Raw genomic sequence first — 17,963 nt, 5'->3', positions numbered from 1 at the left:
ACGATGGGACAATGGGCTATGGGGCGATGGGACGATGGGGGAATGGGACGATGGGACGATGGGACGATGGGGCGATGGGGCGATGGGGCGATGGGGCATTGGGACGATGGGGCGATGGGGCGATGGGACGGTGGGGCGATGGGACGATGGGGCTATTCGACGATGGGGCTATTCGACGATGGGGCTATTCGACGATGGGGCGATGCGACGATGGGACAATGGGCGATGGGGCGATGGGACGATGGGGGAATGGGACGATGGGACGATGGGATGATGGGACGATGGGGCGATGGGGCGATGGGGCGATGGGGCATTGGGACGGTGGGGCGATGGGACGATGGGGCTATTCGACGATGGGGCTATTCGACGATGGGGCTATTCGACGATGGGGCGATGCGACGATGGGGCAATGCGCGATGGGGCGATGGGACGGTGAGGCGATGGGACGATGGGACGATGGGGCGATGCAACGATGGGGCAATGGGCGATGGGGCGATGGGACGGTGAGGCGATGGGACGATGGGGCGATGGGAAGATGCGGCTATGCGACGATGGGGCGATGCGACGATGCGACAATGGGCGATGGGGCGGTGGGACGATGGGGCGATGGGACGATGGGGCGATGCAACGATGGGGCAATGGGCGATGGGGCGATGGGACGGTGGGGCGATGGGACGATGGGGCTATTCGACGATGGGGCTATTCGACGATGGGGCTATTCGACGATGGGGCGATGCGACGATGGGACAATGGGCGATGAGGCGGTGGGAAGATGGGGCGATGGGACGAGGGGACGATGGGGCGATGCAACGATGGGGCAATGGGCGATGGGGCGATGGGACGGTGGGGCGATGGGACGATGGGGCTATTCGACGATGGGGCGATGCGACGATGGGGCTATTCGGCGATGGGGTATTCGACGATGGGGCTATTCGACGATGGGGCGATATGACGATGGGGCAATGCGCGATGGGGCGATGGGACGGTGGGGCGATGGGACGATGGGGCTATTCGACGATGGGGCGATGCGACGATGGGGCTATTCGACGATGGGGTATTCGACGATGGGGCTATTCGACGATGGGGCTATTCGACGATGGGGTATTCGACGATGGGGCTATTCGACGATGGGGCTATTCGACGATGGGGCGATGCGACGATGGGACAATGGGCGATGGGGCGATGGGACGATGGGGGAATGGGACGATGGGACGATGGGATGATGGGACGATGGGACGATGGGGCGATGGGGCGATGGGGCGATGGGGCGATGGGGCATTGGGACGGTGGGGCGATGGGACGATGGGGCGATGGGACGATGGGGCTATTCAACGATGGGGTGATGCGACGATGGGACAATGGGCGATGGGGCGATGGGACGATGGGGGAATGGGACGATGGGACGATGGGATGATGGGACGATGGGGCGATGGGGCGATGGGGCGATGGGGCGATGGGGCGATGGGGCATTGGGACGGTGGGGCGATGGGACGATGGGGCTATTCGACGATGGGGCTATTCGACGATGGGGCTATTCGACGATGGGGCGATGCGACGATGGGGCAATGCGCGATGGGGCGATGGGACGGTGAGGCGATGGGACGATGGGACGATGGGGCGATGCAACGATGGGGCAATGGGCGATGGGGCTCTGGGACGGTGAGGCGATGGGACGATGGGGCGATGGGAAGATGCGGCTATGCGACGATGGGGCGATGCGACGATGCGACAATGGGCGATGGGGCGGTGGGACGATGGGACGATGGGGCGATGGGACGATGGGGCGATGCAACGATGGGGCAATGGGCGATGGGGCGATGGGACGGTGGGGCGATGGGACGATGGGGCTATTCGACGATGGGGCGATGGTACGGTGAGGCGGTGGGACGATGGGGCGATGGGACATTGGGACGATGGGACGATGGGACGGTGAGGCGATGGTACGATGGGGCGATGGGAAGATGCGGCTATGCGACGATGGGGCGATGCGACGATGCGACAATGGGCGATGGGGCGGTGCGACGATGGGACGATGGGGCGATGGGACGATGGGGCGATGCAACGATGGGGCAATGGGCGATGGGGCGATGGGACGGTGAGGCGATGGGACGATGGGGCGATGGGACGATGGGACGATGGGGCGATGCAACGATGGGGCAATGGGCGATGGGGCTCTGGGACGGTGAGGCGATGGGACGATGGGGCGATGGGAAGATGCGGCTATGCGACGATGGGGCGATGCGACGATGCGACAATGGGCGATGGGGCGGTGGGACGATGGGACGATGGGGCGATGGGACGATGGGGCGATGGGACGATGGGGCTATGCGACGATGGGGCGATGCGACGATGGGGCAATGCGCGATGGGGCGATGGGACAGTGAGGCGATGGGACGATGGGGCGATGGGGTGATGGGACGATGGGACGATGGGACGATGGGACGATGTGATTATGGGGCGATGGGGCGATGGGGCGATGGGACGGTGAGGCGATGGGACGATGGGACGATGGGGCTATGCGACGATGGGGGGATGCGACGATGGGACAATGGGCGATGGGGCGGTGGGACGATGGGACGATGGGACGATGGGGTTATGGGACGATGGGACGATGGGGCGATGCATCGATGGGGCAATGGGCGATGGGGTGATGGGACGGTGGGGCGATGGGACGATGGGGCTATTCGACGATGGGGCAATGCGACGATTGGACAATGGGCGATGGGGCGATGGGACGATGGGGCGATGGGACGATGGGACGATGGGGCGATGGGGCGATGGGGCATTGGGACGATGGGACGGTGGGGCGATGGGACGATGGGACGATGGGGCGATGGGACGATGGGGCGATGGGACGATGTGGCGATGCAACGATGGGGCAATGCGCGATGGGGCGATGGGACGGTGGGGCGATGGGACGATGGGGCTATTCGACGATGGGACAATGCGACGATGGGACAATGGGCGATGGGAGGATGGGGCGATGGGACGATGGGACGATGGGGCGATGGGACGATGGGCTGATGCAACGATGGGGCGATGGGACGATGGGGCGATGCAACGATGGGGCAATGCGCGATGGGGCGATGGGGCTATGGGACGATGGGGCGATGCGACGATGCGATAATGGGCGATGGGACGGTGGGACGATGGGACGATGGGGCGATGGGACGATGGGACGATGGGCTGATGCAACGATGGGGCAATGGGCGATGGGGCGATGGGACGGTGGGGCGATGGGACGATGGGGCTATTCGACGATGGGGCTATTCGACGATGGGGCGATGCGACGATGGGACAATGGGCGATGGGGCGATGGGACGATGGGGCGATGGGACGATGGGACGATGGGGCGATGGGGCGATGGGGCATTGGGACGATGGGACGGTGGGGCGATGGGACGATGGGACGATGGGGCGATGGGACGATGGGGCGATGGGACGATGTGGCGATGCAACGATGGGGCAATGCGCGATGGGGCGATGGGACGGTGGGGCGATGGGACGATGGGGCTATTCGACGATGGGACAATGCGACGATGGGACAATGGGCGATGGGAGGATGGGGCGATGGGACGATGGGACGATGGGGCGATGGGACGATGGGCTGATGCAACGATGGGGCGATGGGACGATGGGGCGATGCAACGATGGGGCAATGCGCGATGGGGCGATGGGGCTATGGGACGATGGGGCGATGCGACGATGCGATAATGGGCGATGGGACGGTGGGACGATGGGACGACGGGGCGATGGGACGATGGGACGATGGGCTGATGCAACGATGGGGCAATGGGCGATGGGGCGATGGGACGGTGGGGCGATGGGACGATGGAGCTATTCGACGATGGGGCAATGCGACGATGGGACAATGGGCGATGGGAGGATGGGGCGATGGGACGATGGGACGATGGGGCGATGGGACGATGGGCTGATGCAACGATGGGGCGATGGGACGATGGGGCGATGCAACGATGGGGCAATGCGCGATGGGGCGGTGGGACGGTGAGGCGATGGGACGATGGGGCGATGGGACGATGGGGCTATGCGACGATGGGGCGATGCGACGATGGGACAATGGGCGGTGGGACGATGGGACGATGGGGCGATGGGACGCTGGGACGATGGGGCGATGCAACGATGGGGCGATGGGGCGATGGGGCGATGGGACGATGGGACGGTGGGGCTATTCGACGATGGGGCGATGCGACGATGGGACAATGGGCGATGGGGCGGTGGGACGATGGGACGATGGGGCGATGGGACGATGGGACCCTGTGGCGATGCAACGATGGGGCAATGCGCGATGGGGCGATGGGACAGTGAGGCGATGGGACGATGGGGCGATGGGACGATGGGGCTATGCGACGATGGGGCGATGCGACGATGGGACAATGGGCGATGGGGCGGTGGGACGGTGGGACGGTGGGACGATGTGGCGATGGGGAGATGGTACGATGGGGCGATGGGGCATTGGGACGTTGGGATGTTGGGCGATGGGAAGATGGGACGATGGTGCGATGGGACGATGGGAAAATGGGCGATGGGGCGATGGGAAGATGGGTCGATGGGACGATGGGAGATGGGGCGATGGGACGATGGGGCGATGGGGCATTGGGACGATGGGCGATGGGAAGATGGGACGATGGGGCGATGGGGTGATGGGGCGATGGGATGATGGGACGATGGGAAAATAGGCGATGGGGCGGTGGGGCGATGGGGCGATGGGGCTATGCGACGATGGGGCGATGGGACGATGGGTCGATGGGACGGTGGGGCGATGGGACGGTGGGGCGATGGGGCATTGGGACTATGGGACGATGGGCGATGGGGCGATGGGACGATGGGACGATGTGGCGATGCACGATGGGGCAATGCGCGATGGGGCGATGGGACGGTGAGGCGATGGGACGATGGTGCGATGGGACGATGGGACGATAGGCGATGGGGCGGTGGGACGGTGGGACGGTGGGGCGATGGGGCGATGGGGCGATGCGGCGATGGGGCGATGGGGCGACGGAGCGATGGGGCGATGGGGCGATAGGACGCTCCTGGACCAAAGCGTGATACAGTCGTGGGAGCCAGCCGCGCGCCCCCAGCATCTGGATGCTCTTTGTGAGGAAGTGTGGCGCCCACTAGCGTTCTGCTGACTTCTAGCAACATTGGCCAGCGGGAAGCTGGTGCGCAGGTATCAACAGATGGCACTTTGCAAAGGAGGAATTGACAATCTCGCACAGCACTGTCGTCAACTGGGTCACCATGACGTATTTGATAGTGAATATTACATTAAAATATCAGACCTAAGATATTAAACATTCTCATATTAAGATATTCAACCGCTGTTTTCGTGAACTTTTTGCAGTGGGATTGAATGAAAACCACAATTGAATATAACTTTACTCCTCCACCATTGATGGAAACAAACTCAATAATATAGTGGAGATTACTTCTTCTTACAGTTGGTAGAACTGTACGTTTGACCATTTCTTGTGTCTCCCTGACAAACTTCATGTCATTTTCATTTAACTCCTGGTTAATGAAACTTCTCTCCCAGTATTCCAACTTGACTCTATGGTTAAAGAGGAAGGGTGGTGTTGTGCACAAGCATTCAGCACATTTGGCAGGTGAGATCTTTTTATTTTCTTTGGCAAGAAATTCATAGACTGAATGGAATTTGCCAGAATTTCATATGCACCGTGGCTCCTTTGAAGACTCAGGAAGTTGCACGTGCAAGGTCAGTTCTCCTCTGTATTTAACATGTTGATATTTTGTACCTCATGGATGTTTTGCGTTAGCTTACATTTTAAAGTATTGCATTAAGGTATTTATCTTGATTACTTAGATTTGGTGCCTCTTTAAATTTAGTACTTGAAGGAAGTACTCACTTACTTTCCCCAAATACTAACCCAGGAAATAGCTTTTGAATTAGGGCTGTGAAAGTCAATGGCTGAACATCTAGGAATGTCCCATTTCTCATCACCCTCTCCTTCATAATTTTTAAAACTGGTGTCCTCGTTTCTACAAATTGTGTCTTCTCCACTGTGCCTTCAGAACTATCACCGGAAGTGGTCTGAAGGTGAGTGAGCCTGAGGGAAGGAGCTCTGACCGCTTTATACGATTCACAGAGCAGCCATTTCTGTCAGACAACTTTCAAGAGGCTGGTTCCCCGCAAAGACCTTCTTTGCGCTGTGAGATCTCTCTCCTTTATGCTCCAGGTACTGACCCCAGAGGGGAAACTTGGGCTCTGGTCCTTCACAGTCCTGCAGACACTGCCCTCTCCAGGAGGGTCCTGGGTGGGGGGAGGGGCTCCCCATGCACACCCCTGAGGGTGTTAGGGGAGCTTCACTGAAAGCTTGAGCTGGTTTGGCTGAGTGTGGACTCTACCCAGCATTGGACGTCCTACTAGCCCTGCAGGCAGCTACCATTTACTGCGGTCAGGTGGACTCTCATCTATGATCAGCCTAAAGTTTGCAAACTTTATCTCATTTAATCTTTACACTTTCCTGTGTGACCACTACTAATGTTGTCTCCACTTCTTTTGGAGGAGGAGATGAAAATCCGGTGTCATTTATCCTCCGCAGCCACAGGTGTCTTCAAAAGTGGGGTTTTCTGCCGCTCTCCAGTCCCTCCTCTTCCTCAGCTCTTAGTACGTGCCCTTAGCTGCACTGACTGTACTGCTGCCTCATTAATCTGAACCATGTCTTTAATGTCTGCCTTCCTTGTTCCCTGGAGGGCAGTCACCATCCCTGTCTTGCCTTCTGTGAGTCCACATGGCCACACACTGCCTTCCGCGTGTTGTGCAGGCAGCACCTTCTGGGGGACAGGATGCAGAGAACTCTGTAAGTTAACCTTTGAAGTTCACCTTTATGCCTCTATTATCTTCAGACTGTGTCAGAATATATGAGCCATGTCTCCTGTAAAGAAATAGGGGAGAATTCAAACTTAATGGAGAGCCCCTTACGAGGGAAATGCAGAGGGTTGGGGCATGTTGTCTTCAAGTGCATTGGAAGAAGTGGAAGAATGGTACCTGGATCAAACCACTGAGCGTTCTTTTTAGAATTGAAAAAGAGACATGGACGGAGAGTCGGGTTTTTACCTCAACCTGGGGTGTCATTTAGGTGAACGTATCCTATTGGACTGAGACTTCTATTATTTCCATGAGTGTGTTTGATCTGCAGCGTCACAATACAAAGGAAGTGTTGAGGTCATGACGTTGTCTGAAGCCCTGACAAAAAGTGGAAAGAAGGTCGGGAGAAGAACCGAGGCGGCAGTCCCGGCCTAATGAAGAACCTCATGTGCAAGAAGGTGTTCAGAGCGGCTGGGTAAACTCTCCCCTGGGTGGACTTGTGCGTCATCACGCCCGCCTGGGGCCTGCCAGCCTCTTCATGATGACACTGGAGACGATGCTCTCCAGCTCTGTCAGCACCCCCTGCGGCGACCTGGCCCAGAACCGTGGCCTGCCCACGCTGGAGACCGTCACAGTTCTGCAGTATGCGGGGAGGATCGTCCTTGCTGTCGTGCCTGAAGGACCGAGAACATTTTCAGGTTTCCCCAGAAGCAGGTGCATGGCAGCCAGTTCCAAAGAGCGCAGGCCATCTCTGTCTTCAGGAGATGATGATCCAACTTCACGACGATCCAGCACGAACCGCTGAAAGTGCTCACTGGACTCGATGAGAAGGTGGACGACCCGGTGACCAGTTCGGCGCAGGAGATGGGGAAGGAAAAGACCCTCCCGAGCAACGAGGACGCCAGCCTGCCTGTGGGGAGCTAGTTGCAAAGAATCAGTCTTCTCTGGCAAGACAGTACATAGCTGCCCTGCCCGGGACGTTGTCAGACTGGAAATTCAGAAGCGGAAATCAAGAAGTGCTTTCTCTGTATTAATAAGCTCATCAGAAAACCCGGCAAGTTGGAGAGGAGACTCAGTTCAACCTTCTGCAATTGAGTCTCATCTATTTCTGTGTGGCTTCAATTTTATAAATATTCACTGAAATATTTTTTGTCTGGGTCAGTTTTAAAATGTGGAGAGTCGTTTGCAGCACATGATGTATTAATAATAATGAACTATACTTTTGGGAAAAGGAATTTCATTTTAACCTGAGTAATGAGAATTTAATATCCTATAATATTTTCTATTTTTGCACATGTCATCATTTATATTATAATATGGTAAGCTTTGCTTTCTGTTTATATTGCTTTGTGGGGATAGTTAAATCTGTATTTTAATGTTTGGGTCTTACCCATAGCTGTAAAGAGATACAAAATGTCTATACACCTTTAATCTGCCTTGAAATGCAAAAGGAGCATAAATAGTTTTATTAATTCCATTCACACCTTTGCCGACTTCGGTAAGAACTGGAAGGAATGGCCATTTGATCATGCCATTCCCTTGCCAGAAACTTGAACTTGCCGCCATGGGAAACCGTCACCTCAGCTAGAAAACGTGGAGTTTCCACACAGAGCCTGAATCTTTTCGCTTTTCACTTTAGGATTAACATGTCACACATTGCTTCTCATTGGCAGCTGTATTCAAGTGCCCATGTTCTATCTGCAAAGGAGACTGGAGATGTCAATTGCGTCTTCTATATTGTTAATTTAGTTTTCCATTGATGCATAATTAGTTATTAAACAACAATAGTTTTTTTACCAGTTTTTGTGAATCAGGAATTGGAAAGCAGATTCAGTGGTCTCAGGGTCTCCCATGTGGTCGAGATATCAACTGGCCTGAAGTCACCTGACGGCTTCATTGAGACGGAGAATCTGTTTCTACCGTGGGTCACTTGTATGGACATTGGCAGGAAGGACGTGGAAGTTCCTCATCACAGCCACATGGGCCTCCCCATGGTGGTCTAGGCTGTCTGCTCAACATGGCAGCTGGCTTCAACTAGAGCGAGTGATAAAAGAAGAGAGGAGTGGAGGAGGCAGTAAATTGTTTTGAGGCATAGCCTTAGAAGTTTCCAGAATCATTTCAGCCATATGTTGTGTATGCATTACAGGGGAGTCACAACATCCAGTATATAGTCAAGGGAAGGGACAAGGAAGAATATGAGGCAGTTTGTGGATGTATTTTAAAACAACCACAACTGAGGGGCACCTGTCTGGTTCAGTTGGTGGAGCATGCGACTCTTGGTCTCAGGGTCCTGAGTTCAAGCCCCACACTGGGCATAGAGATTGCTTAAAAAAAATAAAAAACAAAACCCCACAACCTGAAGACACAGGATTCGTAAGGTAGACTATCCCCTAATGTGGAAGGTTGTTATATAGAAGATGGGTAGCCGTCAATATGATAGGTGATATAAGTGCTCAAATGATAGTGTGAGGTTTCTTGGGTATGGGCTTTGAGGAAGTCGAGGAATCAAGGATGACGTCTGTGTCCCTATCTCTGGTAGCAGAAGGATGAATCCACTCACATAGAAGGGGAACACAGGAAGAAGACCAGATCTTAAGGGCAAGAAAGTTTGAAAACAGATGTTCCATGTTGGACCTGTTGAGTGGAGACGTTCTAGGGCAGCAGGTAGAAATATGGGTCTAACGTTTGGTGATAGGACTCTGGGTAAAGGCATACACATGGACGGGGCAGCTGGGTGGCTCAGTCCATTAAGCGCCTGACTCTTGGTTTCAGCTCAGGTCGTGACCTCATGGTTCATGAGTTCAAGGCCTGCAACAGGCTTCGCGCTGACAGTGTGGCGCCTGCTTGGGATTCTCTCTCTCCCTCTCTCTCTCTGCCCCCCACCCCTGCTCACTCTATCTCTATCAAAATAACTAAGTAAACTTAAAAAAAAAAAAAAAGACCTACATGCAGAAGTCATAATCCTAGAGGTGACACTCGGGGCTATTTGGGAGGTTGAGACTGCATGTGCAGAGGGGATGGAGCAAGGCGTTGAGCATAGAATTTTGAGGACTCCCAAGGACCCGGCACCCTCCCCTGGCAACCAGCGGACCTGGGGTCATTTCAGGACTGTGCTCTGATAGGTCATGGGCTGGGAGTTTTCGGATCTCCAGAGTAATTTTCTCCCCACCGGGTCACGTTTCTCTGGGCAAAGACTGAGCCTGCAGCCAGTGCTCCTGCAGTTCCCTAGTGTGCTAAAACCTCTTCTAGCCTAGGCTTGCAAGGCTCCCTCCCCTCCCCTAACCTTGGGAGGCACCCAGCCAAAAGGTTGGCCAATAGATCACCTAGGGAAAGAAAGGGATGAGACACTGAGCTAGTGGGGTTACGTGAGTTCCAAGGCAGATTCCCTGCCCCTAACTACTTACGTCAATATTTATTTTATTTCTTTACATTTTTTAAATGTTTATTTATTTTTGAGATGGACAGAGAGAGAGAGACAGTGTGAGCAGGGGAGGGGCAGAGAGAGGCACAGAATCCAAAGCAGGCACCAGGCTCTGAACTGTCAGCACAGAGTCTGACACGGGGCTCGAACTCGCAAGCTGTGAGATCATGACCCGAGCTGAAGTCGGACGCTCAACCGACAGAGCCACCCAAGCACCCCTGTAATATTTATTCTCTATCCATTCTCTTTTACTGTGCCTCCATCATGTGCAACTGACATAATCGTGAGCAAGACCGTTTCCGCAGCCCTGCTCAGTGAGTGTCCTTCTCAATGTGAAGACCTACAATCCAAACAGAGAGGTTATGTGCATCACCAACACTCCCCTTCAAAATGAGGGAGCGCAGAAAGCACACAGCAGTCCCTGGTCTGTTGTAAATCTGATATCCGTTAGGGCAGGCCAGCTCCCTGGGCATTGCTCTCCGTGGCTCACCTTTCTCCTCTGCGCTTCTTAGTTCTGCCTTTTAAATTATCCTTCCTTTCCCACAAGAAGCAGTTTGTGTAGCTGCCGCATAGTCTTCCCAACCTTCTTGCTTTCTGGAAAAGTTGGGGGCTCCAATGGCCTCTTTATTTCAGGTTATCTCTTACTTTCAGTCTAAACTGATCTATGACTTTGAACATTTAGTGGGCTGGCTGTGTTTCAATTGATAAAGAGTGTCATTGGACGATAGGTACACCCACAAATCTCTCCAAATCCACGCTTTTCCACTTTGGGCTTCCCACAGGGCTTCTGTGACACAATAATTTGGTCTCTTGGAATCCTCTTGCTGAATGGCAAGAATCTGTGAGGCACTCCCTTGTGATCCTTAGGGGCCTTATGTCTGTTTGAAAATCTGTAAGGTGCCTTAGATCTTCCTTAAGTGTTAAAAGATTTTACAGTCTCGGGGCGCCTGGGTGGCTCCGTTGGTTAAGTGTCCGACTTCAGCTCAGGTCATGATCTCACGGTCTGTGAGTTCGAGCCCCGCTTTGGGCCCTGTGCTGACAGCTCGGAGCCTGGAGCCTGCTTTGGATTCTGTGTCTCCCTCTCTCTCTGCCCCTCCCCTGCTCATGCTCTGTCTCTCTCTGTTGAAAAATAAATAAACATTGAAAAAAAAAAAGATTTTACAGTCTCTTAGTCTGATCTGATAAACAGGGTTTGTTATTTATTTATAATTTGTATCACTCCACGCCCGATACAAAATATCCCCATTACTATAGCTTTGAAACACATTACCTTAAAATGTATTATCCAAGGGGCGCCTGGGTGGCTCAGTCAGTTAAGCATCTGACTTCAGCTCAGGTCATGACCTCACAGTTCATGAGTTCAGCCCTGCGTTGGGCTCTGTGCTGACAACTCGGAGCCCAGAGTCTGCTTCAGGTTCTGTGTCTCCCTCTCTCTCTGCCCCTCTCCCACTCGCGCTGTGTCTGTCTCAAAAATAAACATTAAAAAAAAAAAAGAGAGAGAAAGAGAAAAGGAAGAATGCTCTCTCTTATTAAAAGAAAGTATTATCCTAAATAACAGTTGTCTTACATGTTCTGTGAGTCAGGGATTTGTATAGGGTACAGAAGGAATGTCCCTCACAATGTCTGGGGCCTCAGCTTGGAACACACCCCACTGGATGGCTTGCCACCTCGCCAGAACATCTCCTGGAGGCCTGTTTTGTTCTGACAGATCGGTGGACTCCCTATAGTTGCACCGTTTACATGGGGACCAAGGGCTCAAAAGTGAGTGACCCAGTGACAAAGCTGTATCACCTTTTATGACCTAGCCCAGTGATTCTCAGTGGGAATGATTCTGTCCCCCAGGGACTTTTGGCAATGTCTGGAGACATTTTTGGTTGTCACAACTGATGAGGACTGCTGCTGGCAGCTAGTGGGTATAGGCCAGGAATGGTGGTAAATATCCCCACAGGGCACAGGACCGTCCCCACAACAAAGACGTATCTGGCCACAAGCATTAGGAGTGTCAGGATTGACAAACTCTGATTTAATTCCAATCTTGAAGTCGCACAACACTATTTCTAACGAATCTTTTTGTAAACAATTTCCAAACCGTCCCGTATTTAAGGGGAGGTGAATTGGATTCAACTTTTCAAGAAATGGCAACGTTCTCAAGACACGTGTGGGCTGGGAGATGCTGTGGTGGGTCATCTCTGGAAAACACACAGTCTGTCTCAGTCTCCCCGTGATTTCTCTTGCTCTGTAGCGATTTTGTCATACTCACCTCGCGGGTCGTGTGTTTTCTGCTCTTAGAATCCGAGCCAATCAAGTCTGCTTGTAATCTTCCAGGAGGTCTTCAAAAGCAATGTTTCCAATCGTGCTCTTCTCATTTCAAGGGATTGTGGTGCACGATGTGATCACATCACTAATTTTTTTTAACATTCAAAAATATCTACACGATAGCTATGAGAATGTTATATGTATTATCTATAACATACATATAAAATACATAATGTTATAGCTTTCTCTGTTATGGGTTTCCCCCATCCTCATTTTTTTTCTTTTCACATTAGAAGAAAGGTTTTTTTTTTCTTCTAAAATCTTTCAGATATTTTAACAATAGTTAAAAATGTTACTTATGTGTATAAAGGGGACATCTACCAGCTTCCTCCCCCCACCCCCAAATGAGCCCTGAATTATCTTCTCTCTGACCACTAACAGCATAGATGGGGTTGAAGATTGTGCTGGTTCTCTCTTGGGTTACTCTCACACTCCTTCCTTTTCTGGAGTTGTAATGAGGCACAGCAGGTGTAGACCAACAGCAACAGATCTATAGTCAACCCAGGTCAGATTTCTTAACTTATGCTGTGAGAGCATTCACCATGAAGAATCACAAGGTTCAGTAGGAAGGGATAGAAAGGGGATTCTTACAGGGTTTGAGCTTGGGCTACATGATTCTAAGGGAATCAGGGAAAAGAATATCAGCGCTGGACCAAAGTGCTTGAGCTAGTATGTACTGGTTTTATCCTGGATGTTCTAGGAACACAGTGGAGCTGGGGTAGTCACTGGTAGGAAAGTAAAACTCACTCAAAAGCTGAGAGTGTTGTGTCTTATTGGCCACATTCCTTTCCCAACAGGTCTGAGAAGGATACCCAGGATTCCTCTTTCCTTGGAAACTATAATGCCAGGATAAATGTGGAACGTAGTGTATGAAAACCCACTATACGAAGCTTTGCAGGTGAGTTGGAAATTGGGTTGCCGGTCTGTTGGGTCAAAGTGGCCATGTGGCTCAGAAACTTGAAAAAGATGATAATCAGATATATGATATCAGACAAATAGATACTCGTCTATGATGTGAGAGGACAGTGCTTCTCAGTACCATGTCCTCAATATTAATAAAAGCAGTCTTTACAGCTTGAATGCCCAATTTGGGTAGAATAGAATTATTGGGACTATGGTATGGGTTAGGTCTGGGGTGTGAAGTCATTCCGAGGGGGTGGACAAGGCTGTTACGGAGTTACGTTATTGCTGAGATTTTTCTCTGTGACTCTGGTCTCCTGAAAGCCAGCGGTGGGGCAGTTATACAGAAATGTGGACTAGAGGGCAATCAATCACTCTTTCTATGCAGGCATGGAGCTGAGCAGTCGCAGGTTGTGCATGTTTCTTGTGCCTAATACCACCATCTGTGGTCATCTCCCTAACAGCATCCTCAACATTTCTATGATGAAGTTTTCAAAAACTGCCCATTTCTTCAAATAGAACAGTTTGGTCCTGCGACATCACAGAAGTGTAATAACTACTCCAGGGAAGTGCTATTGTGGCCCAGAATCATCAGTTGTCTTAGTGATTTTTTCTTTAAATAGAACATCCAGCCAGCGACTGGTTTGTCATTCAGGACCAGTCTTAGTAAGAAGTCACCTGTTTCAGTCATATCCCTCCCGAGGAAAAGAATGCTTAATGTATGAATGTAGGAGGATATTTTAATCTGAGACAATGTTTTGGAGAATTAGAAAATGGGGAGTTATGCCACTCTTACCATTCCCATAGCCAAGAAACACGCTTTCTCAAAGAAAGCCCATGGATGGTACTCTAAAGAATTTGGATGTCTGTATTACACGTGTGTGTGCCTGTGTACATATGTTGCTGTTTAGGCTGAATGAAAGCTGTGTGGCTAGAGCAGTGACGTGATCCGTGGAATCCACATGGGCAAGCCCATATAAAAAGCTCCTAGAATAATATGTTTGTCAGATTTACTTATGCCTGGATTATTGCATATTATATCCTTTCTGCTGTTGAAAAGATTTACTGTGTAAGTGTCTTCATGATAAGGCTCTCTGCTAAAAAAAGTTAAAAAGAATGGGGAGTGTACTCCCCCGCCCACCCGAAAAGGGGCATGCAGTACTGAATGTGGTTGCTTAGACAAAATGTTACAAACCTTTGATAATAGTCATAATTATATGAATTTATCAATAAAATAATGATCAAAGCAATTTACATGTATATTTTTATGTGATGTCAAAAAATACATTCTCTTTGATTACTGTCCCACTGTATCCACCAAAAGTTACCATAGGTTTTGTATATTTAATTATGTAACGAGTATGATGTGAAGCCTTGAAGTTTCCCATATGCTACCAAAATTTCTCATGGCTTTTGTCATTACTGGGGTCTTGCTGTTGTTGTTTGTCTTTCAGGAGATACATTTTCTGCAATCTAGCTAAAACGAGGACTTTTACTTTCAACCAGTAGATGGCAGAATAATATCAGTCCCTAGAAAGTGGTTGCTCAGAGACTGTTAGCAAGCAAATAGAGGAACTAACCTATTCTCGGTTAAGGAACTCAACTTCAACAGTTCTGCACTGTGTGCACTTACATTTAATGAGCAAAATCAAGAATGTCTCTCTTTAACAAATAAATTATCAAACTATAATTACCCCTTTTAAAATCACCTGCAAGACACAATGCCTTGTGTCACTACTATAATTGTGCTGGAAGCATAAACTAATGTTTTTAGTTACGATACAGATAATATGAAACAAGGTTTTTTATACTCTGCAGATAACATAATTATCTAAGGTGAAAACACTAGAGAATCAACCCAAAAATCTGTTACAAATCAATGAGAGTAACATTTCATCCAAAAACTTAAGAATCAATGACAGTAATGATGACAGAAAACCAGCATGCTTCAACCATGTATTTCCCACTATAACTGCAATAAAGTCTGGAATACAAGATGAAAACAAAATCTCATTCAAAACAGCAATCTATATACCAAAGACAATTTGAATAAAAGGTCATTGGAACTGAAGAAAGAGACCCTAAATGACCCATCCAAGATTTTATTATACGATTTTAAAAAGCCTAAAAATTCAGTGAGAAAGTGAAAATTATTCAAAAAGTGGTGATGGGACAATTGGATAACAATTTGAAAACATACATTAGATTTCATGCCAGAAGTCTAATAAAAAATCATACTCACAACAATATAAAATACTGGGATAATTGTACCATATCATGGAGGGAAAAATATGCAAGAAAACATTTAAAAATGACAAAGGAAAAAGTAATTTCACCACATTACAAAAAAAAAACAAAAAAACCTTACATGTTAAGACATATACTCAAAGAAAAAAGATGGGGAAATACTGTATTTAGAGACTAATATTAACATAAAGGGATTTTTATAAATTTGTTTTAAAAATTCATCTTCATTTCAATCAGAAAGAAGAAAAGCTATCTGAACAGAAGATAAGCAGTATATGCCACCTTAGCAAGTTAAGAATTAGCACTGATAAAGCAATAGGATAAAGGGCAAGAAATGTGACATCAGTACTATGTAAAACAGAACAAAACAAAAAAACAGCAAAATTATCACTGAGAGTTCAAAATGCAAAAAAGATGGACATACTTGGCTGTGTCAAATTGAATGGGTGAAGGTGGTCAGAGGGTTCAGATTTCTAGTTATAAGATAAATGAGCCCTGCAGATGTAATGCACAGCAAGTGACTAGAGTTAATACTGCTGTGTACATGAAAGTTGCTAAGAAAGTAAATCTTAAAAAGTTCTCATTTCAGGAAAAAAAAATCAGTAACTATGTGTGGTGATGAATGTTAATTACACCTATTGTGGCGACCATTTCACAGCATATACATATTATCAAATCATAATGTGAACCTGAACTAGCATATGTTGATTATATAGCTCACCTTAAAAAGTTGAGTAGACCTGCCCCCACCAATTAAGAAAAAAAAAAAAAAAAGTCTTTGTAGCAGATAGGACATTTAAAGCAAAAGACAGGAAAAAATGACTCACAAGAATGCACCTGCTCAATAAGCAAAAAATTCAGTGTTGTCAGTAATTGAAAACATATAAACCCAAACCAGGAAGGTAACTAGAACTGCAAAGATTTCCTTTGAAATAATCACTAAACACATTCTGCTGGAAAATGCACATTGGCGCATCCTTGGAAATATTTTTCAAGAACCTAAACTATTTGACCTAGATTTTACTTCTTTAGAATTTATCAAAGCCAGACATGGACAAAATTTTATGTAGGAATATAAAATCTTGCTCAATTTATAATGGTGAAAACATAAGGTAGATATTTAAATATACACTTATTGGGAAATGGAAAATATATGAAGGTACATTCGTGAGTGGAAAATTGTACAGGCATTTAATACTTTCTAAGAAAATAACCTATAAAAATCAGTAAGATAAGGGGCACCTGGGTGGCTCAGTCGGTTAAGCAGCTGACTTTGGCTCAGGTCATGGTCTCATGGTCTGTGAGTCCGAGCCCCACGTCGGGCCCTGTGCTGACAGCTCAGAGCCTGGAGCCTGTTTCAGATTCTGTGTCTCCCTCTCTCTCTGCCCCGCCCCCATTCATGCCCTGTCTCTCTCTGTCTCAAAAATAAATAAACATTAAAAAAAATTTTTTTTAATCATTAAGATAAAACTGAAGTAAAAAATTGTGATGCAAAATGATGCCAATTTTATTATACCCACTATCGTTTACTAAATGCTTCTCTGTGCACATCTTATGCTAATCACTTTGTAACATTTTCTACTTATAATTCTGATAGAGATACAATTATTAACACCCACCCTAATTTCACATACTAAAGGGGAAACTCAAGCTTTGAGAGCTTACTTATCCCAGGGTCTTTCAGTTCCTTAAACGGGTGAGCTGGGGATAGGACATTGGTTTCACTGCTTTTGACAGATTTCTGTAGTTTTGAATGAAATGTTCTGCAGGAGCATAGTTGGGTCTTTATAATCAAAACCAGGTAATTTTAATTACAAACCAGAAAAATTTGAACATGATTGAATGTGTTTGGTTTGCAGGTAAACTACAGGAATTCTGTTGACAAGAAGGGAAAAATAGAAGTATGGATTTGCCTGAGTAAAAATAGAATGTTTTTCTTAATGCACATGTATTTGATAATTAGGAAAAAAGCACATTATTTACTATTTTATACATTTTGTAAAACCTAGAGAAAAAGTCATGATAGCAGCGTGTCTTTGAAAGTTGAATTTATTTCCTCTTACCATCCAGATTTTAGGTTAGGGTCTGGCAGATTTGAAAAATATTTGATGTCTGTACATGTGTATATGCACAATATACCCAATATTAACAGAAATTACCATTGACATATGGAATCATTGATAATTTATACTTTTCACTTTTATTTTCCTATACTTTCTATAATGCTTCTATA

Source organism: Panthera onca, chromosome D4 (genome assembly GCF_046562875.1).
Source record: "Panthera onca isolate mPanOnc1 chromosome D4, mPanOnc1 haplotype 2, whole genome shotgun sequence".
Classification (NCBI taxonomy): Eukaryota; Metazoa; Chordata; class Mammalia; order Carnivora; family Felidae; genus Panthera; species Panthera onca.
This window is presented reverse-complemented; position numbering follows the sequence as displayed.